Genomic DNA, 24210 nt, shown 5'->3' with positions numbered 1-24210 from the left:
AGTCTATTCATGTTCTTTAATAACACAAATGTACCAATAAAAATAAATATTTAATGCTTATTTAATTGTAATATCTAATTATTATTTTTATTTTATTAGCATATAAGTTTTCTCAATAATTCATTAAATATATATTTAATACACTTAAGTTTAAAAAGTTCTACATTATCGGGTCATCGCATCACACCAGACCGCACTGCACGAGCCACTTAATGAGACAATAAGACCGGTTTAAAAATCCATTAACTCAAGAATAGAAAAGGGTTATGAAATAATATAAATACTAAATAGTAACAACCTATAAATTAAATTAAAGAAGATGAAAAAGTTAATTTTAGATTATTAATATTCGTATTTATTAAACATATTTTAAAATAATTTTTTTAATTTTAGTTTAAATATTTATTTTTTCTCCACATTTATTATATACAACATTATTTTAACACTTTTTAATTTAATATAATTATATATTAGATTTTAATAATAATTTTTCCTTAGTTTTTAATTAAAATTTCTAAATAATTTATTAAAAAAATAATGTTATACATTCTCTATATATTTATTATTTATATAATTAATTTTTTTATTCATTATATCTGTGATATATTATTCCAGTATTTTAACTTTTTTGGATTAATTTAATATAATTATATATTAGATTTTAATAATATTTTAAATTTTGTTTTTAATTTAAATTTTCAAATAATTGTAGATTAGATCTTTCTTTAATGTCGTGGATGTAGATTCATTTATGTTTATATTCACAGAGAGAGAGAGTATAATTAACTTTTTGATATTGTTTAGTTTATAGTTGAATCTCTATTTCAGGTCATCATTTTCTTTGGTGACCATAATGAGATTTAAGTTGTTTTGGGCATTTCATTAATTAGTTTTAGATTCATTAACCAAACAACTTAGACATTTTGAGAGACATTAACAATAATTCATTTTTTTTTTAAAATTAATATATTTTTAGCATTTATTTTTATTAACATTCTTAAATAATAAAATAAATCACTTTTACCTTTCTCAACTTCTTGTTACCCTAATTTAGTTCACTAAATAGTCAAAAAATAAACTAAAAACATACATAAATAACATTAATAAAAATTCATATAATATCATATATAAATTATATAGCAACAAAATTCATCATTCCATACATTTCAAATTCAAAACATTGCATTCATTAGATACATCTATTCATACATCTATCCAAATTCATAATATTGTGTTCATTACATACATCTACCCAAATTTAAAAATCTACCTTCTTACAAAAACTTCATATACCAAAACCTACCAATTCACTTAGTATGTTTATCTTTTCCAAATAATTTTCTTTTTTGTTCATTGACTACATCTTGTAGTTTCCTAATTGAAATAGTCGGTGTACCTCTCCACATCAAGCCTGGTGGTCTTATACCATGTTGTAATTGAGTGGCACCAATAATAACTGGTTCACTTGCACCTCTACTTCCAACAATTTCTATATCTCTATCTCCACCAATTCTTGCATCTCCACCAGAATGTGTAACTTCTCCAATACTTGTACCAATTAATTTAATGATTGATAAAAAAAATTATTATTTTAAAATATACAAACCTAAAATAATATCACAAGTTATAAGTTTCTTAATATTACCCAAAATATTATGAAGTAGACTAGAGAATTCTCTATGTGAGGATTGCCTTTGTGAGAATGGTTGTTGTGAGGATTGACCTTGTGAGAATGATCTTTGTGAGGATTGGCCTTGTGAGAAATGGTCTTTGTGAGGATTGACCTTTTGAGAATGGCCATTGTGAGGGTTATCCTTGTGACCATGGTGATTAGGCGAACCCAAATCCATTTAGTGTCTAGCCATTGTTTATAAGTGGAAATATTTGGGTAATTAATTCAAAGCAACAAAACAAGACATTATTCAGAGTTTGGATATGATAACAATTCTTATCCTACACAAACCATGAACAACAGAAGACAATTAATTCAATTGAATTCATATAACCAACTATCGTGGAAAACGTTAAAGGAAAAGATCATGAATGGAGTAAAAGAACTTTGGATCATCGATCTCTTCCCTTAATCACAGAAGTCAATATATACTGCACTATAACCAAATTCTTATCAATGTATAGCAGCAGAAGTCAATGCTACATCTAGTAGCTACTTTCAAGGCTCCATTTCAGTAATTATATGTTGGGCGTTGGAAACAGATTTCACTTCATAAAATGGTAAGTAAATGCTATCCTGATAATGTATTCTTGTTGATAATATAAACTCTAATCAATTAGATAGATTCACATTTCTAAAACAGGACATTATTTAGAGTTTGGAAATGGAAGAAAAATGTGAACAAACTCTAAAGAGATAAGGATGCATTTAGGAAGAGAACAAGAACAATATTACAGAAATAAGCCTTTAACAGAAATAAGAAGATTTGTAAACTTCATTATCTTTCATCATTGTTCATTGTGAACTTTGTTTGAGACTGGTCGAAGTAAGAAGGCAACGTTGAGGTCTAAGGCTCGGCTGAATGTCAAAGTTCGTCGTGGTAGGGTTCTGAAATCAAAATCTCTTCTCCCATTGCCCTTAATTCTCTCGCTAACTCGTCAGTCTTCCTTCGGTTCCTTTTTCTGAGAAATCGAATCCTTCGAATAACAAGAATCGAAAAATAAGAAGAATAGTGGGCTTAGTTAATTAGGGCAGGAGAGGAGAATTATTATTGTCTTTGTAAATTTTTATTATTTGTAATTATAAATAAATATATATATATAATATATATTAATAATATATATATATATAATATATATTAATCAATAAAGATGACATGTCAATCCCACCATATATTAATTAAAAAAGATAACATGTCAATCCCACATGTCATCTCATTTAACAGAAACTTAACGGAGTTAAAGATTTGGTCGAGTAGTGACATAGATGAACATTAAGTTCAACTATAGTGGTATGAGCGAACAAAAATTAGTTCAGTGATATACATGAATATTTCATTATAGTTCAATGATAAAATTGACATTCTTCCCTATATATATATATATATATATATATTTATATTTATATCTCATAATTAATTTGTGTATTTTATCTCTCATAATATATATAATATATTTTATAATTAATTTTATATAAATATATATTTATTTGATATTGTCGCATTATTATATATATTTATAATTTTTCTCTCTTTATATATTAAATCCTATAAGCATTAAAAATACACTTTAATTTATAATTAAAATAATTAATTTGAATTATTTTTAAACAAATAAGATCAAAATAATTAACATCATGGCCAAAAACCTATTTAAAACAATTAATTAGAATTAATTAATGTGTTATTTTATCAAATTAATTATGGATTATGTTCACAATAAAAATAAAAAATTTAGAAAAATGTTGTACCCATAATGTCTCAAAATAATTTTTGAAGAAATTAAAGAATAAAAATAAATAATTTTGATGAACTTTTGTATCCATTTCATCTAAAATAATTATTCATTTAAATCTTAAAATTATATAAAAATAAAATAAAATAAATTGATAAAATATTTACCATATTTATTTTAATATTTTATGTATTTAAAAAGATCAAAATTAAAGCCATAAGGGTGAAAGAAAAATCAATTTTAAATAAACCCTTAAGGTTTTAAAATAAAAATAAAACTGTGATCTTGTGTGATTGAAACAAATAGAATCGGTTGCAGCACATGCTAGGACCATCGGATCAGCGCTGAATTTTTATCTAGCGCCTAGGAGAGGCCGCATATCCAGTTGTTGCCAAAGCAATGCGCACCTGGGCTACAACGGAACAACTAATTCCCCGTTAGCCAGGAAGCTAACAAAATTCCAACGACTGACGAAACACTAACAGAACTCCAAGGTTTTGCAGCAAGGATAGGCATGAATAAGCCGTGTTGATTTTGAGTTTTTGGAACACTTTTATTGGTCCACCAAATGAGCTTATTCAAAACTAATAATGATCACCATACGATGATGACCATTCTCCCCTACGAGAATAGGGATGATTCACCCTATTCCGGCGAATACAAGCCAAGAACAGTAAAAACCTATTAATGGTTTTGACTGATTCAGCCCACTAGGCTTCTCTAACCAACATAAGAGTAATATAAATACCCTCCTCAAGTCATTCAAAAGCCAAACTACCAACATAGAAGCCTCAAATCAAAGAAATCAACATTTTCCATTAAAGCTTCAAAGATTTAGATTTTACGAATTTTTGTTTAAGACTTTCAAGCTTGGATCTGTGCACCATTAAGCTTCCCTAAGGATCAAGGAGTGATCTATAATCCTTGGTAAAGTTTTAATTAACCTGTAATTCATATTTATAGTTTAAATTTGAAATTTTTATATATCAAATTGCATAGGCTTGTATGATTGTTGTTTATGATGTTTTATGACTGAGAATTTATCCCTAGATGGTTTATAAACTATCTGGATATGATAGAACTAATCAATCAATCAAAATAATAAAAACCCAAATTTGAATTTCAAAAAAATGGGTTTGTTTGTTCTTGGGTTAATTCGATCGATTCACAATCTAGTAAGCTTCTCAACATGATTGTAATGATGTTGGACAACTATTTGGATCATGTTTGATCCATCTCGATCATGTTTGATCAAAATGAAAATTTTCAAAACAAAATAAAAATTTTAATTTCTTGAATTGATCAAAACGAACAACCAGTATTCTAAATGAACAACCAGTATTCTTATACCCTATGACTCATGACCGAGAAAACCTAACATGGGACAATGAATCCCAAGACCTAGGATCGAAAGGTCTAACCCTATGACCGAGAATCCCAGACCCGGGACCGAGATCTTCCAAGTCCAGGACCGATGAACTTAGCCTAGATCTAACTCCAAACCGAGAGATATATACACCTCAACCAAGAAACTTAGCCCTAGGCTAGTCTATGATGGATAGGTTTTACACATAGACCAGTAATATCAATTAAGGACCGAGAGTCCTTAGCACCTCAACCAAGAGTTTCTAGACCCTGATCGATAAAATCAGACATAAACCTTAGTACTCTGGTCTAAAGGCTCGTTTAGTTCCACTTTTAAAATCATTTTCTCTTACATGTAATAAATCCCTCGATGTAATACATGAATTAGATTTCGAATCTTTGAGTAAAAATGATATTTCCTTTTAATCTGACTTAAACTTATAAGCCAAAAACTTTTAAAAATTGAGGATGAGATTGTCACCGTCGCGAAAAAGACAATTTGTAAGAACTAAAAATCTATATCAAATTTATAATATTAAAATAATTATTTTAATTATTTTAAATAAATATGATAAAAATAATTAACCCTATGGCCAAAAACATATTTATAACAATTAATTATGATTAATTAATGTATTAATTAATCAAATTAATTAAGGGTTAAGGCCAAAATAAAAATAAAATTATTTGGGATAAATGTTGTACCCATAATGTCACAAAATAATTTTAGAAAAATTAAAGGAAAAAAATAAATAATTAAGAGTAAATTTTGTATCCAATTCACCTAAAATAATTATTTATTTAAATCCTAAAAATATACAATAAAAATAAATTAAATTGGTAAAATATTTGTCATATTTATTTTAATATTTTGTGTTGAAAAAGATCAAATTTAAAGATAAAAGGATGTAAGAAAAATAAATTTCAAACAAACACTTAAGATTTTATATAAAAAATATAAATATGAATCTGTTGTAGAAGGAGCCGCACCCATTGGAGTGACGCTGAAGACTCATCCAATGCTCCAGGTGTTTACACATAGTCGGTTGCAGCTGATCAAGAAACTAATCAAGTAGAAGTGTGCCTTATTGGCAACAGATCAAGAAGCTAACTGTTAGCTAGAACGATAATAGACTGCCTAGTCACCAACGATGTCAAGACAGAATGCCAAAAACAGACGAAACAATGTTGTTTTTGGCTCCAGTCTTCTTCTTCATTGCGACTGTTGGGTCAAATTATTTTGACTAAGTGTTAAAATAATTTATCCACTGATATTTTGATGATGAAATAATCTATGAGTTTTGATACAGGTGTATTAAGACAACATGTTATTAGACTTGGATCTAATGAGGGTCATTAGACCGATTTTGATCTCCATTCGCATAAAATTAGACGCACAGTCTAACTCAACGAAGTTAGATGGGCAGTCTAATAGTTGCACGAAATTAGACGTGAGTCTAATAGAATTAGACGTACAGTCTAACTCATCGGAGTTAGACATGTAAGTCTAATAGATGTGTAAAGAATTAGACGGGTTGTCTAATGAATATACGGAATTAGACGTGAGTCTAATAGAATTAGACGTACAATCTAACTCATCGGAGTTAGACGTGTAAGTCTAATAGATGTGTAAAGAATTAGACAGGTTGTCTAATGAATACACGGAATTAGACGTGAGTCTAATAGAATTAGACGTACAGTTTAACTCATCGGAGTTAGACGTGTAAGTCTAATATACGTAAAGAAATTAGAAGGATGATCTTATGAATACGCGGAATTAGACGGGGCAGTCTAACTCAGTGGAGTTAGACGTGCCGGTCTAATTGTTATTTTAATCAGACGGGTTGTCTAATTAGTGAAAGTTAGACGTGAGTCTAACTCCTTCAGACAAGTCTGAGGTAGAACCGGAATTAGACGGGGCAGTCTAACTCAGTGGAGTTAGACGTGCCGGTCTAATGGTTAATTTAATTAGACGGGTTGTCTAATTAGTGAAAGTTAGACGTGAGCCTAACTCCTTCAGACAAGTCTGAGGTAGAACCGGAATTAGACGGGGCAGTCTAACTCAGTGGAGTTAGACGTGCCGGTCTAATGGTTATTTTAATTAGTCGGGTTGTCTAATTAGTGAAAGTTAGACGTGAGTCTAACTCCTTCAGACAAGTCTGAGGTAGAACCGGAATTAGACGGGGCAGTCTAACTCAGTGGAGTTAGACGTGCCGGTCTAATGGTTATTTTAATTAGACGGGTTGTCTAAATAGTGAAATTTAGACGTGAGTCTAACTCCTTCAGACAAGTCTGAGGTAGAACCGGAATTAGACGTGTAGTCAAACTTAGTGGAGTTAGACGTACCCGTCTAATGGTTATGTAAATTAGACGCGAGTCTAATTATATTAGACCAGGCGGTCTAATAAACGCTTTTTATTAGAAGGAGTTGACTTATTTCATTAGATTGATTTTCCCAAATCCGTCTAACTGAAATACGTCTAATGCTCTATTCAAGCAGTATGCTTGAATCTAGCATTTCTCCTACCCACGTGCTATAGCTGTACCCTACTCCTGTTCCACTTTCCTGTGAAGATTAGTACAACAACTATATGCATCCAATCAAGGAATGCCACGTAAGAGAATTTTCCTCCTATTACCCGTTTTGCAAGTACATCTCTGGTGGAATATTCGGCGCACTACCAGTTCGGTACGGCCACGATCCTTGTTCTCAGATCCTGCTGTGTACAATGGAGGCTTTCCAATGGAAGAACGCCACATATCATTCTTGAAGATTCGACCGTTAGCTCCTGCTTAGTATTTTAATCAATCCTTAGAGCAACGGACGAAACACCGGATCTTGCCTTAACCAATCTTACGAACAAGCATTCTGATTTTGCCGAGAGAGACTACTCAATCACTTTGCTTACTGAAGTTATTTTGTGAAGCTTCTTTTTGATTGTACTGTGTGTGAATCAAGAGAGAGAGCTAGAATCAAAACACCATTAGCTGAGTGATATTCTTCATCTTCTTGTAATTGAACAGAAAGTGTTCTGTTCAATAGTGAGCTAAGTGTGTGTATAAACTGTATTTGATTCTCATCATATAGTGAATCCTTCCGGTGGTTGGAAGAAGGGGTGACGTAGGAGAGTTTCTCCGAACATCCATAAACAAACTATTGTGTTCTTCATTTTTCTGTCATCTTTTTATATTTAATCTTGTGCTTCAAACCCAAGTAAACTATTCCGCCTTGAATCTGTTTCAAGTGTTTACACAAGTTTGCGTAGAATAGAAAGAGATATTAATCCATAACAGGATTTCTATCAAACCGTTTTTCATAAGCCTTCATCATTAGCCAGACCCCCGTCTCTATTGATAAAACCGATCCTATCAATTGGTATCAGAGCCTTGTTTTTATTCTCAAGCATCAAGTTCCCAAAGCATGTCTTGCATCAATGAAATCCCTCTTCTGTCAAAGGACAACTATGATGTGTGGATGGTAAAAATGCAAGCTCACTTGGCTGCCATTGACTATGATATGTGGAGTGTCATCACTGATGGTCCCATAAAGATCTCAAAGCCAAGAAGTGAGTGGACCACTGAAGATAAAGTGACCAACAACCTGGATAATGTTGCTAAGAACACTCTGTTCCAGTCTCTCAACACGGAGATGTTCTGTGAGATTAAGTCATGTTCTAATGCAAAAGAAATATGGGATAAGCTCAGCCAGATCCATGGAGTGAGCCCCCAAGAAAAGAACAACCAGAACGCATTCATTTGTAGTCAGAACAAATCCAGATGGGCTGACAGTGATACTGAGGAATCTGCCACCGAAAAAGAGAATGAAGCTGTAACATGCATGATGGCAGATGACCAACCTAAGGTAAATGATATCTCTGCACCAGAATTTACAAACGAGGAGCTAACTAATGCACTCAATGAAATGGCTATTGAGTACAAGAAGTTAGCTGATTCTTTTTATGAAATGAAAGTTAAATATGAATCAACTGCTCCCTTTTCAAAGCAAGAACCCGGATCAAATGTTTTTGATGAAAACTTAACAGAGATCTCATCTGAGAATGAGATACTCAAGGAACAGATTCAAACTCTTTCATCTGAAAATAAGAGACTGAACTACATAGTTAGTGCATGGACAAGGTCTGGTGATGCTGTCAGATATGAGATCAGCATGTTGAAACCTGCTGGATCTAGATCCGGATTGGGATTTGATAGCAATGATCATAACTTGTCCTGCAAAAAGTCAAATCCAAATGACAAACTTAAGCCAATAAGTTTTGTCAAAAGAAGTATGACTGACATTGAATCTGATCTTATTCATGAAAAAGTGGCTTTTAAAAATGAAATAGTTTATGTTCCACCAACTGTTAGCTGGCTTAAGAATAAGCTTGAAAAGGCTAATAAGTATGGTAACTTAAAACCTAACTCTAAGTCAAGGAGTTTTAAAAGAAAACCTTCTTCAAAAGTCAAAATCAGTGGTTAGCAGGAAGTCATCTGCTAAGTCAAAATGTTATGCATTAATCACAACACAGAATGGGAAATCCATCAGAATAACTCAAATATGGATTCCTAAGGGACTGATTCATCGAGGACCCAATTAAAGGTGGGTACAAAAAGATTGTAAATATTTATTTATGTATGTACAAATAAATGAAGGACTGGAGGAATCTGTATGGTATCTTGATAGCGGATGTTCTAGGCATATGACTGGAAACAAACGGCTTCTCACTAATATATCAGACTGCTCTGGACCTAAGATCACATTTGGTGACAACAAGAAGGGTAAGACCATGGGTAAGGGTAAGATTATCCATGGTAACCTAACCATTAATGATGTGCTTCTAGTTGACAACCTGTGTTATAATTTAATCAGTATCAGTCAACTATGTGATAATGGTCTGTCAGTAAATTTTCAAACTCATGCATGTTTAGTTAAAGACCAAGATGGAAAAATTTTATTAACTGGAAGTAGAGTAGGAAACTCATATAAAATGAATTGGCAAAAAGAAACATCTGATTGCCAAAAATGACCAGAAATGGTTATGGCATAAACGTCTGAACCACTTGAATTTTAAAACCATCAACAACATTTGTTCAAACAATTTAGTTATTGGTTTACCCAACCTTCAGTTTTCAAAGGACAAGATTTGAACTGTTTGCCAGTTAGGAAAACATGGCAGATCATCGTTCAAAAGCAAAGGGAAATCACAATCCAGCCATATCCTATAACTTTTACATATGGATCTTTTTGGTCCAATTCCTGTAAAAAGTGTAGGAGGAATGAGATTTGCCTTAATTGTTATTGATGACTTTTCACGTTTTACATGGGTTGCATTTTTACCATCAAAAGATAAAACTGCTGAAAATTTGATTAGGATATTTAGAGGAATTCAGAATCAGAAATTTCTAAATATCACATGCATCAGAAGTGATCAGGGAACTGAATTCACTAACAGATATCTATCATCTTATCTTGAGGAGACTGGGATTAGACACGAGTTGTCTAGTGCCAGAATTCCACAGTAAAACGGCATTGCTAAGAGAAGAGTGAGAACTCTGAAGGAAGCAGCGAGATCTATGCTTGCTGAATCAGATGTTCCTCAAAGGTTCTGGGCGGAAGCCATTAGCACTGCTTGTTATACTCAAAACCGGTCAATAATCAACACACGTTTTGATAAAACTCCCTATGAAGTGTATTATGGGAGAATTCCCACAGTTTCTTACTTTAAGATTTTTGGGTGTAAATGTTTTATCCATAACAATGGAAGGTTTATTTGACTGCTTTTGACGCTAAAGTAGACGAAGGATTCATGTTGGGATACTCATCAGTAAGCAAGGCTTACAGAGTATACAACAAAAGAACACAGACTGTTGAAGAATCCCTTCATGTAATTTTTGATGAGCCTGTTAAGAGCAAATCCAAAGAACCCATTGATCTTGCTGACAGACTACAAGCAGCTAGTCTTGAGTCTGTAAGTGAAGAAGAAGAAACCTTGTACAAGCGGATGGCTTTATCTGATCCTGTGGCTGATCCGGTTGAAGCTCAACCAGATGTACAAACTCCTGTTCAATAAGATGTTGAGAGTTTGGATGTCGCGGTGTCACCGGTTCAGATGACCAATCCCCTTGGTTCCAACTTCAGATGGAACAGAAATCATCCACAAGAACTGATAATTGGTAACCCTTTTTCTCCTCGAAGGACAAGACGTCAGTTGATGGATGAAATGGCCAATTCTGCATTTATCTCTCAAATTGAACCAAAGAAAATTGGTGAAGCCATAGTTGATCCAGATTGGATCAATGCTATGCAAGAGGAGTTAAACCAATTTGATAGAAATAAAGTGTGGTATCTTACTCCTAGACCAACTGACAAGTCAGTTATAGGAACAAGATGGGTTTTTAGAAACAAGCTTAGTGAAGATGGCCTAGTCACTAGAAACAAAGCTCGTTTAGTTGCTCAAGGATACAGACAAGAGGAAAGTATTGTTTTTGATGAGTCTTTTGCACCGGTTGCAAGACTAGAGGCAATCAGAATCTTCTTAGCATATACATCATTTAAGAACTTTAAAGTTTTTCAAATGGATGTGAAAAGTGCATTTTTAAATGGAAAATTAAGTGAAGAAGTATATATTGAGCAACCCCCTGGTTTAGTAGATCATGTTTTACCTAATCATGTTTATAGGTTTAACAAGGCATTGTATGGTCTAAAACAAGCTCCTAGAGCTTGGTATGACACCTTAACAAATTTCTTGTTTGATCATGATTTTGTTGTTGGAACAGTGGATAAAACCCTGTTTAGATTTGCTAAAGATTCCCATATATTACTTGTTCAAATATATGTTGATGACATTATCTTTGGGTCAACTAACCCCAAACTATGTGAGAAATTTGCCAAGCTGATGCAGGATAGGTTTGAAATGAGCATGATGGGAGAACTTACATTCTTCCTTGGGCTTCAAATCCGTCAACTAGAAAACAGAACTCTCATAAATCAGGCCAAATACACCAAAGAATTGCTAAAGAAATTTGGCTTGGAGAACTGTTCTGCAGCAGCTACTCCTATGAGCTCCTCAGTCAAATTGGATAAAGATGAAGGTGGCCAATGTGTAGATGTTACAGCATATAGAGGACTCATCGGTTCCTTACTATATGTAACCGCTAGCAGGCCAGACATTTAGTTTGCTGTTGGTGTCTGTGGAAGATTTTAGACTGATCCTAAACTCTCTTATTTTACTTCTGCTAAACGTATTCTTAAATAATTGAAGGGAACTCAAAATGTAGGACTGTGGTATCCGAAGGATTCCAGTTTCAATTTAATTAGTTTCTCAGATGCAGATTATGCAGGATGCAAAATTGATATAAAAATCACAAGTGGAACTTGCCAGTTCCTTGAAGATTGTCTAATCACATGGTTCAGCAAGAAGCAGACCTCTGTGGCAACTTCTACAGCTGAAGCAGAATATCTTGCAGCTGGTAGTTGCTGCTCTCAAGTTTTGTGGATTCAACAACAGCTCAGAGACTATGGGATTCAGGCTGATGAATCTCCAATTTTCTGCGACAACACAAGTGCCATCGCAATATCCTACAATCATGTTCTGCATTCTCGGACAAAGCATATTGAAATTAGGCATCATTTCATCCGAGAACATGTCAATCAAAAGCAAATCCGTCTTGAACATGTTCCTACAGATCAACAAACTGCAGATATTTTCACGAAACCTCTGCCGGAAGCTAAGTTTTCTCATTTTAGAAACATGCTAGGTCTTGTTGATCTTGATTGACGTAATTATGTGCAAAAATTGAGGGGGGACATATTGTTCAAAATGAAACTGAATAGATATGAAAGACGGAGGTCTTAACTTGTCCTAAGGATTCAGAGTTTGAGAAACACAGCTACTTAGACGAACATCTCCCTTAGCAGTTTCATCTTTATATGAAATCATTGTCTTGGTTATTTTAACCTGCTTGATTAGACGGATGCATCTATTAGACGGACACGTCTAATAGACGTTAGACGCTTCTACGTCATGAGCAAGAGGATGCTCACTTCTAATCAGACACGCGTGTCTCACGCGCTGTTATAGCACAATTAGACGCACACGTCTAATAGACTGATTTTCAAAAAGAAGTTGAAAATGTGAAAAGGAGAATAAAACGTCTAACTACTGGTGTAATTAGACTTTTCATCTTCTGGCATTTAGAACAGCTGTCCTTTAATGATGTCTGTCTAAGTTCTCTTTTCTGCCGAAAAATAAATCAGTCATTCCTCAAAAAAATTGAAGACACATGTCTCTCAATATGCAAGAAATGACTAATATTTCTGACATCTTTTGCTTGTACACTTAGTATTAGACGTTCTATTTCATGCTAACATTAGATGTTGTTTACTGGGAACTGTCTTTTGAAATTCTTGATATTAATAGGTTCATTCACTCTAAAAGGTTAGAAGATCCTTGAAATCTCTCTTTCTCTCTTTAGAAATCGAACCCTTTGAATCTCTCAATCCCTTGTTCATCAAATCAAAATGCTGCCCTTCCGACCAAAATCGATTCAGGTGGACTTTCAATCTGTTTCCACTCTTCAATCTCCGGGCATGCAAAGGATGTTCGATTCTTCACCCCTCATGATTCCTCACCCCTCATGAAACCTATCATGAACAACTTGTCAATGAATTCTTCCAAACCTCTAGCTTCTATCAAGATAATGTCATTGCTGGTGCAGTAATGGGTCAGATGGTATGGCTCACAGAAGAATCTTTTGGTGAGTTTTTCCATCTCCCAACAGAAGGTATTGATGATTTCTCTACCACTCACCCTAACCTCATGATTTCGATGATAAAAGTCTTTTCCGATTCCCCTGAAGTAGATATTCATGGAAAAAAAAACATTCTGAAGGTTGAATATACTCTTCTTAGTGATATCATTTCTAAATCCCTTCTATCTAAAGAAACCTCCTACAAGTATTGTACGAAGGTCTTTCAGATAATGGTGGCTATCACCAAGGGTGTTCCTGTGAACTAGACAAGCTTCCTCTTCGGGAATCTTGTCAGAATGGTTGTAGCTAAAAAGATCTTCGGCTTTGATGGTCCTCTCAGTTCCTTTCTCTGTCATCGTCTGAATGAACCTAGTAAGAGTTTCCCCCTCCCTTCTAAGATCCTGAACTACCAAAAAGTGGTAAATTATATTCAAAGGGTGGAAACGCTCAAGTCTAAGAAACGAAAAAGTGAAGACTCCAACTCCCCTCTAACTGCTGTCTTAGAGGCATCTTAGGTTGAAGTGTATCCCGTCCAGAAGTTGTGACCAGGAAGAAGAAGAAGAAGAAGACTAATGATTAAAATGCCTTTTGTATCTATTTTGAATATTTTTATTATGTTTTTGGTAAATTTATCATGGTTACGTTGAACAACATTTTGAGTGTTTCTTCTGAAAACACTCATAGGTGATTAACATGGTTGTTTTTGAAATGATTTCTTGCATGTTGTCTGTTTTTTTATTTATTGGATGAATGCATGTCTTGTTATATGTATGCAAGTTTGCAATTTCTTCATCAAAAAGGGGGAAATTATTGGGTCAAATAATTTTGACTAAGTGTTGAAATAATTTACCCACTGATATTTTGATGATGAAATAATCTATGAGTTTTGATACAGGTGTATTAAGACAACATGTTATTAGACTTGGATCTAATAAGGGTCATTAGACCAATTTTGATCTTCATTCGCATAAAATTAGACGCAGGTCTAATGGAATTAGACGCACAGTCTAACTCAACGAAGTTAGATGGGCAGTCTAATAGTCGCACGAAATTAGACATGAGTCTAATAGAATTAGACGTACAGTCTAACTCATCGGAATTAGACGTGTAAGTCTAATAGATGTGTAAAGAATTAGACGGGTTTTCTAATGAATATACGGAATTAAACGTACAGTCTAACTCATCGGAGTTAGACGTGTAAGTCTAATAGACGTAAAGAAATTAGACGGATGGTCTAATGAATACGCGGAATTAGACGGGGCAGTCTAACTCAGTGGAGTTAGACGTGCCGGTCTAATGATTATTTTAATTAGACGGGTTTTCTAATTAGTGAAAGTTAGACGTGAGTCTAACTCCTTCAGACAAGTCTGAGGTAGAACCGGAATTAGACGGGGCAGTCTAACTTAGTGGATTTAGACGTGCCGGTCTAGTGGTTATTTTAATTAGACGGGTTGTCTAATTAGTGAAAGTTAGACGTGAGTCTAACTCCTTCAGACAAGTCTGAGGTAGAACTGGAATTAGACGGGGCAGTCTAACTCAGTGGAGTTAGACGTGTCGGTCTAATGGTTATTTTAATTAGACGGGTTGTCTAATTAGTGAAAGTTAGACGTGAGTCTAACTCCTTCAGACAAGTCTGAGGTAGAACCGGAATTAGACGGGGAAGTCTAACATAGTGGAGTTAAACGTGCCGGTCTAATGGTTATTTTAATTAGACGGGTTGTCTAATTAGTGAAAGTTAGACGTGAGTCTAACACCTTTAGACAAGTCTGAGGTATAAACGGAATTAGACGTGTAGTCTAACTTAGTGGAGTTAGACGTACCCGTCTAATGGTTATGTAAATTAGACGCGAGTCTAATTATATTAGACCAGGCGGTCTAATAGACGCTTTTCATTAGAAGGAGTTGACTTATTTCATTAGACTGATTTTCCCAAATCCGTCTAACTGAAATACGTTTAATGCTCTGTTCAAGCAGTACGCTTGAATCTAGCATTTCTACTACCCACGTGCTATAGCTGTACCCTACTCCTGATCCACTTTCCTGTGAAGATTAGTACAATAGCTATATGCATCCAATCAAGGAATGCCACGTAAGAGAATTTTCCTCATATTACCCGTTTTGCATGTACATCTCTGATGGAATATTCGGCGCACTACCAGTTCGGTACGACCACGATCCTTGTGCTCAGATCCTACTGTGTACAATGGAGGCTTTCCAATGGAAGAGCGCCACGTATCATTCTTGAAGATTCGACCGTTAGCTCCTGCTCAGTATTTAATCAATCCTTAGAGCAACGGACGAAACATTGGATCTTGCCTTAACCAATCTTACGAACAAGCATTCTGATTTTGCAGAGAGAGACTACTCAATCACTTTGCTTACTGAAGTTATTTTGTGAAGCTTCTTTCTGATTGTACTGTGTGTGAATCGAGAGAGAGAGCTAGAATCAAAACACCATTAGCTGAGTGATATTCTTCATCTTCTTGTAATTGAACAGAAAGTGTTCTGTTCAATAGTGAGCTAAGTGTGTGTGTAAACTGTATTTTATTCTCATCATATAGTGAATCCTTCCGGTGGTTGGAAGAAAGGGTGACGTAGGAGAGTTTCTCCGAACATTCATAAACAAACTGTTGTGTTCTTCATTTTCTGTCATCTTTTCATATTTCATCTTGTGCTTCAAACCCAAGTAAACTATTCCGCCTTGAATCTGTTTCAAGTGTTTACACAAGTTTGCGTAGAATAGAAAGAGATATTAATCCCTAACAGGATTTCTATCAAACCGTTTTTCATAAGCCTTCATCATTAGCCAGACCCCCGTGTCTATTGATAAAGCCGATCCTATCAGCGACGCTACGAGGATAAGCATGAAGAACAAAAATCGATTTTGGCTTTTTGGAACTCAACCATTTGTTGATGGTTTTGACTGATTTAAACGCCAGAATGATCACGCTACGATGGTGATCATTCTCCCTATAACCATCGCCTCGACCCTCCTTAGTTCGACGAGTTGACTAAAGAAAAGCCTAAATACATTAAATGTATTTTGGCCGATTCAAGCCAATAGGCTCTCCAAACTGACTTAGGCGTGGTCTTATTACCCTCCTCAAGTCATTCTGAAGATAACCAACCCACATAGTACCCTTAAATTGAGAAAATCAAAATTCGCCATTAAAGCTTTAAAACTTGGATTTTTCGAACTTTTTGTTTAAGGCCTTGAAGCTCAGAAATGTGCATCTAGAAAGCGTCCATAAGGATCAAGGATGTTAGCCAATCCTTGGTAAGGTTTCAATCATTCTAAAATTCATATTCATAGTTTGAATTTTTAATTTTTATATTTCAAATTATTGATGCTTTGTATGCTTACTGTTTATGTGATTTTATAATCGAATATTGATCCTAAGATTATTTAGAAACTATCTTGATATGATAGAATTAATGAATCGACCTAATAAACAAAAATCCAAATTTGAATTTTAAAAATAAAAAAAAAACGGATTGTTGTTCTTGGGTTAATTTGATCGAATCACAGCCTAAAAAGCTTCACAATATTATTATAATGATGTTAGGAAATCATTGGATCATGTTTGATCCATCCCGATCATGTTTAATCAAAATCAAAAATTTCAAAATAAATGAAATTTTTGATTTCTTGAATTTGTCAAAACGAACAACCAATATTCTTTTTTTAGTACCAATCAAGTATATGTGTTATAAGGAAGCTATTGGATACCTCCTTTCATTTCAGAATAGCCTTAAAATCAAAAACCAATTTTTTAATCAAAAATTGTTTTGAAGAAATTAATCAGCATCCATGTTGATTCATACCTTGAGATGATGATCAACATGTTCATAGGAGATTTGTGAAGCTTCCCAAGCTCTTAGATAAAAGAATTAGAGCTACAAAATGAATTTAAAAATTAGATCCTTGTGTTCTTGAGAATTGACGCATGCGAGCTTAAGACCGAAAGATCCGACCGAGAATCCTTGGTCCGTAACGAGACCAAGGGCCGATAAAAATAAACCATGACCGAGACCTATGATTGATGTTCTTGAGCCATGACTGAGAAATCCAACCGAGGATTCTCACCTAGGACCGAGAGTTTTGACGTGGGGCCAAGATTCCTAGAACCCGCGACCGAGAAATCCAAATATGGGACTGAGAATCCCAGATACAGGACCGAGACTCCCAAGACCAAGGACCGAGAAACTAAGCCCAGAGCTAGCCTAGACCGATATGTTTATACACCTCGACCGAGAAAACTAAGCTCTAGGCTAGCCTAGGACCAATAGGTTTTTACACATAGATCGGTAAGATTAATTAAGGATCGAGCATCCTTAGCATTTCAACCGAGAGACTTTGGTACTCAGATTGAGAGCTCCCGAGCCCAGACTGAGGGTCTTCAGACCTCGATTAATAAAATCGGACCCAAACCTTAGTACTCGGGTCCTAGAGGCCTGTCTGGTTCAACTTTTTAAAATTTAGAATTATTTTTGTAATTTTGGGACTCCAAATCAGCTCCTAAAAATACCGAAAAATTAGAAAATATATTTTAAATATTTTTGGGGGTATTTCCACAAATATATCATCAAGGGCTTGTTTGGTGTTTATTTCTAAACTCTAATGCCTTTAAAAATTATTGATATTCTTCAGGTATTCCACCCTAGTTATCATCCGCAATAGGTACCAACATTTAAATATTGATGTATCAATATTTTAAATAACGTTAAAAACTAGAAGCATGACAAGGCCTGGAAGAATAATTGTTTAAAAACTGAAAACGTTATATAACCAATTTTTAAGAGCCAACTTTATAAGTGAGACCGTTATCGAACGGGTACAGAGGATGAAGCGCGAAAGCCCTTTCCCGAGTATCACCAAAATTTGAACCAAAAACGAAACAATAGTATAAAATATGTTTGTACGCGTATACTTTTTTATTGACTTTTCTAAAATTAATTGGCGACTCTGTCTTCAAATAAATAATATTTTCTTAAATTAATTATGTTTAATTAATTTAAACCGAATTTCAAATCAACTCGTCATTTGATTATAACAAATTCCCAAATTATTAAAATTTGAATAAAATTAATTATTTTTACATAATAAATTTTAAAAACTACTAAGTACTATCAAAATCTTTAAAAATAATGTTTTATTTTAAAATATGTCTGACACGCAAAATAATGTTGAAACCATCGAGCCTTGAGTCATCCTGAATCCCCTTGTATTTCCACATGTCCTCCAAACACATGCTAAGCTACAAAAGGGATATTCCTGGGGTTACAGCTTTTTAGCGACTCTTCGAGAGAACTAAAATGTTTAACTCAAACATATAAACTCGACTTTTTAAAACGTTTATATCATGTTTTCACACTTAATAGGCTTGTCTTACAAGGTACAGTATCTTAAAAGACACATAGGTTTTATCCTATTTTAAAGTCTTTATCCTTTATGTGTAAAGGGTACATCACCCTCTTCTTCTATAAATGTACTCGACTAGGATCAGTACTTCTTCACTTACGTGCAAATATTGTTAATGTGGAATGACAACTATTTACAAACCGAGTGATGTTGCGAGAGGAAAAACTAAGAAACCGGGATTGACCCACCCTTTGGCGATGAGTAGTCTAATAAGAGGTAGACATTATGGAGGTTTCATTATTGAGTTGATATGCTTTAGTTTATGATGGGGGTTTACCCCTTCCACTATCGGTGAATGAGACTCTCTTATCCATTCTACCCTTAGAACAAAAAACCTGGTTACTATCACCAAACCGATTGTTTGTCGTGCTTAGGCAATCAAAACACCTCGTAACTACAACCCTTATGTGGCTACTATATATGTATTATGTGTATTCATGTATAGTCTAAGTGAGCATTTTTAGCATGTTTTTTCCCTTTAAAATAGACTCATGTTTGTAAATGTTTTTAATTTTCAATCACAAACAATGTCCATGATGACGGATGTCGAGCTGATCCCATGGGTTGAGAACTTCCACGAAAACAAGTGGAAACATGAGATTTACGGACTAACCCTTGTCATGAAGTTTACAAACTTCAAGATAAACCTCACCTTCATGATACAAATGTAAAGAAGGTGGGTCAACACATGACATTTTATTATATAAGAGAAAAGGTCATGTGCCCAACCATAAAATAATTATTACATATCCTTATGATGGACAACAAAAGTGTTATGCACTTAAAGATACGTGTATAATCCATGTCTCTAAGGAATACAGATACACCAAAAAAACATCCAAAACAATCCTAAAAAACTATGTCATTGACTTCCAGAAATGGACAAAAATGGAAATTAGGAATGGACAAGTCCCTCTAACCATGGGATCCTCCTTCATAATAGTGATAGTCGTGCTGGCCCATTACTTCATGGGCCCGACAGATGATAAGCCATCTTCCAAAATCCTGAAAGCATCATACATCATGCGTAGGAGAAACAAAGACCCCTCGGGTATCATTTTGACTGAAACTCTAATGGGTTTGAAAGAATCGTTCTTAACCTATTCTGTGAGAAAAAGAGTCTCACCTCTGGTCCTTTACATATGGTTGCTTGATAAGCTTGGGCACCTGGACCACTCATATTATCTACCTCTCTTCAATATCTAAGAATGAGGAATGATTCCCTGGACCACTCATAGAAAGTGACGACGAAGTCAGGGATTTGCTCCCATGGTACCCCGTTAAAAGGATGGCATGCATTATGGATGATATACCCATGATCATGCTTATGGGCTTGGAGTGGATTATGTTCTACTACACACACGATCTCTACAAACAGTTCGGTCGTGATTTTATGCCCCATTATATGGGATACATTGTCGCTATAGACATGACAAATGATCTTAAGTCATATACAAGGTATCTCAAGAAATGACACAATGCTTCTTAAATGAGTATCATGAAATAGCAAAAGAATTACCTCACTGTCATTCTAGAAGAATACGAGAGGTCCAAGAAGGACGAATAGGAGGAAGTTTCCAGTGCTGAAACATGCTACAATAGAACTACTAGTATGTAATCACAAACTTTTTTCCTTCCAGGCTCTCTTTGTAAAATATCATAAAGAGAGTCATGTCTGTAACAAACTTTGTGAGTATATTTACATACAACTATATGCCTGTTTAATCGAATCACAAAAAAAGATGCTCATTCTCTATGATTCATTTTATATGTATATGCATTGCATTGTACTTTGATACATCTGCAAACCCTCACCTCTTTCTCTTCGCAAAAGTCCACGACTATGACAAGCCTACACGACCCCAAGAAAGAGAGATCCAAAACCGGACATTTTATATGTCATCAAATGGACAATGAACTATACCTGAATCAGTCTTAGTGGCTAAGTTTAAAGAAATGAAGGAAACTCTGCAACATGTAACAGAGCAACTCACGTTGATCACAGTTTCTTTAGTTAATCAGCAAATTCCCTCTACATCCCAGAAAATCCCTCCTTCTCCTCATTTTCCTATATAGGAAATCCCACTAATGTTCACTCATATTAACCCTCGTCCCTCTAGTCAAAAGCTCAAGAAGAAGTCTCTATCTATGAAGAGTCCATAGAGGATATCGACCAAACTACACGGGTACAACATGAGGAAGTAATCAACCCCCTGGGTTCATAGTAAAAAATTTCAGCGGTTGACCAACCACCGCTAAAAGAATATGAACGCTAAATGGCTCAAGTTCAAGCCATGCAGGTAAAAATGCAAACTCTACTATATAAGTTAGCTAAGGGAAAAAGTATTGAAGAACATCATGACTGGAAAGGCATTATGAAATCTACCGAACGAGCAATATTCTAGTGGGTTTCAAACTTCTAGCTCTGTCAATGTACATAGGAAAAAGAGATCCGTATGTCTTTTTCAAAATGTACGCTTCCGCAATGACCCCTTTGAGACTTGGAGAACCAACTGTTCTCCACTTATTCACCTAGTATATTGATGATAATGCTCTACACTAGTATCACTAACACAAGATAGTATATCTAAAGAGCATAGAAGAATTAGATGTAGGATTCATAGGATGCTTCTAAATGAATCTCAACCTTGAACGAACATAAAAGAGGTTGAAGAAAATCAAACATGGAGAAAATGGGAAATTATCTATATTTATCTAACGATGGAAAGATATCGCCAAGGAAATCGATTCCCTCCCGAGTGAACAACGTCAAATCGACATGATTTCGGAAAATGTTAACAAATGATATCATGTTGGACTCACTGTCAAAACCTTCTAAACAATGAAGAAATTGCTAAAAAGTAGCATTATAGAGACACTTTGATTTCCTTGAACCCCATACCAATCCAGATTTATAGAAATGTTTTCCAAGTTTATAAATCTTTTCAGATTGTCCTTATAATTAGAACCCTTCTGTTTGTATTATTAGGAAATGAAAGGATAATTTGCGCGACGTCCTCCTAAACTTGGCTCGGATTCCCGAGAAAGTTGCTCCAACTAAAGAATCTGGCTCTCTCGATTCTCAAGAAACCGAGTCCCTTTATCCATTGATTTTATGATCGATGAAAGTAGAACTCTTTCTCCTCTTATGTGTAAAGAGATGTTAAATACTGCACATTATAAGAAATCCACGAATAATGATATGATTGGATCATCCGTTTACATGTAATAAATACATAGATGTAATAAAAGAAGTAGATTTTGAATCTATGAGTAAAAATGATCTTTCCTTTTACTATGACTTGATTTTCAAAACCAAACAATTCTTAGAAATTGAGGATTAGATTGTGTGCGTCGTGGAAAAGACAATCGAAATCAATTTAAACACGCCCGACAATCCTTAGATCGTACTTATTGGCCAAAGCTTAAACCCCCAAGAACGTCTAGAGATTGTTGAGCTACAAAAAGCCAGCAAAGACGTCTTTGCCTGGTTATACAAAGACATGTCAGGCATTGATCCAAATATTAAATGACATAATATTCCTCAATATCTTGATGTTAAGCCTGTGAATCAAAAGCTCAGACAGATAAAGAGGAAGTCGTGAATAAAATCCGAGAAGATTTCTAAAAGCAACTCGAATCTGAATTTCTCAAGGTAGTAGAATATTCTACCTAGATTGTCAACGTAGTCCCCATCTTAGAGAAAGACGAAAGATTATGCGTGTGTGTAGATTATCGGGATTTAAACAAGGCCAACGCTAAAGATGATTTCCCGCTACAACATATTGACATACTGGTCGATCATGCCGCCGGTCATGAATTGTTGTCATTCATGGAAGAATTTTCAAGATATAACCAAATCCTGATCACTCCGCAAGACAAGGAAAAGACCATGTTTATAACATAAGTATGAACTTTCTGTTATAAGGTCATTCCCTTTAGTCTTAAGAACGTGGGAGACACCTATCAAAAGGGCAACCACTATGATCGTTCTTGACATGATCCACAAAGAAGTGGAAGTATATGTCGACGACATAATTGTCAAATAAAAGGATCAAGAAGAACATGTCCTAAACCTAGAAAAATTCCTACAACGAATCAGGAAATATCAGTTATGACTCAACCCAAAGAAATGTACCTTCGGAGTCATAGTTGGAAAAATGATAGGCTTCTTAATCACATAGAGAGACATCGAAGATGATCCCTCTAAAAACGAAAGAGAGATCCACGGATATTTGGGTAAAATCAAATTCATTAGCCGATTCATTATTGAGCTTACTATGACATGCGATTTGATGTTTAAACTATTGAAGATAGATAAAAAATTTGTATGGGATGAAGATTGTCAACTAGCCTTTGATAGAATTAAGGATTACTTTAAATCCCCTCTCATACTCATGCTGCCCCGACCCGATATTTCCTCTTATCTTATACCTTACTCTAACAGACACAACCATGGGAAGCCTGTTGGCTCAAGAAAATGAGAATAAACTCAAAATTATTGTGTACTATATTAGTAAATGAATGACTAAGTGTGAACTTTATTATATTCTAGCTGAGAAAATATGTTGAGTCTTAGAATGGGTCACCAAAAGATTGAGACACTACATGTAAGTACATTCCATCAAGATGGTATCAAGATTGGACCCAATCCAATTCTTGTTTTAATGAACACTTCTGTCACCAAGGCTAGACAAATGGATGATGATGTTATCTGAATATGTTGGATCAAATTATTTTGACTAAGTGTCAAAGTATTTTGACTATTGGAATTTTGATGATGAGTGTGTAAAAAACTTAATTTATGTCGTCTAATCGTTTTTGGTGCAGGTGTATTGAAAACATGTTATATTAGACTAAGTCTAAATAAGGTTCATTAGACTAATTGACCATCACATACGTAATTATATGTGCAGTCTAACAGACGTAGTTAGACGTGCAGTCTAATAGACGTAGTTAGACGTGTAGTCTAATCGACGTAGTTAGACGTGCAGTCTAACAGAGACGTAGTTACACGTGCAGTCTAACAGAGACGTAGTTAGACGTGCAGTCTAACAGACGTAGTTAGACGTGCAGTCTAACAGATACGTAGTTAGATGTGCAGTCTAACAGATACGTACTTAGACGTGCAGTCTAACAGATACATAGTTAGACGTTCAGTCTAACAGATACGTAGTTAAACGTGTAGTCTAACAGATACGTAGTTAGACGTGCAGTCTAACAGTTACGTAGTTAGATGTGTAGTCTAATAGATCAAGGTTAGACGT

This window comes from Impatiens glandulifera, chromosome 8 (genome assembly GCF_907164915.1).
Source record: "Impatiens glandulifera chromosome 8, dImpGla2.1, whole genome shotgun sequence".
Lineage (NCBI taxonomy): Eukaryota > Viridiplantae > Streptophyta > Magnoliopsida > Ericales > Balsaminaceae > Impatiens > Impatiens glandulifera.
The sequence above is the reverse complement of the archived record's forward strand: the minus strand, read 5'-3'. Positions refer to the sequence as shown.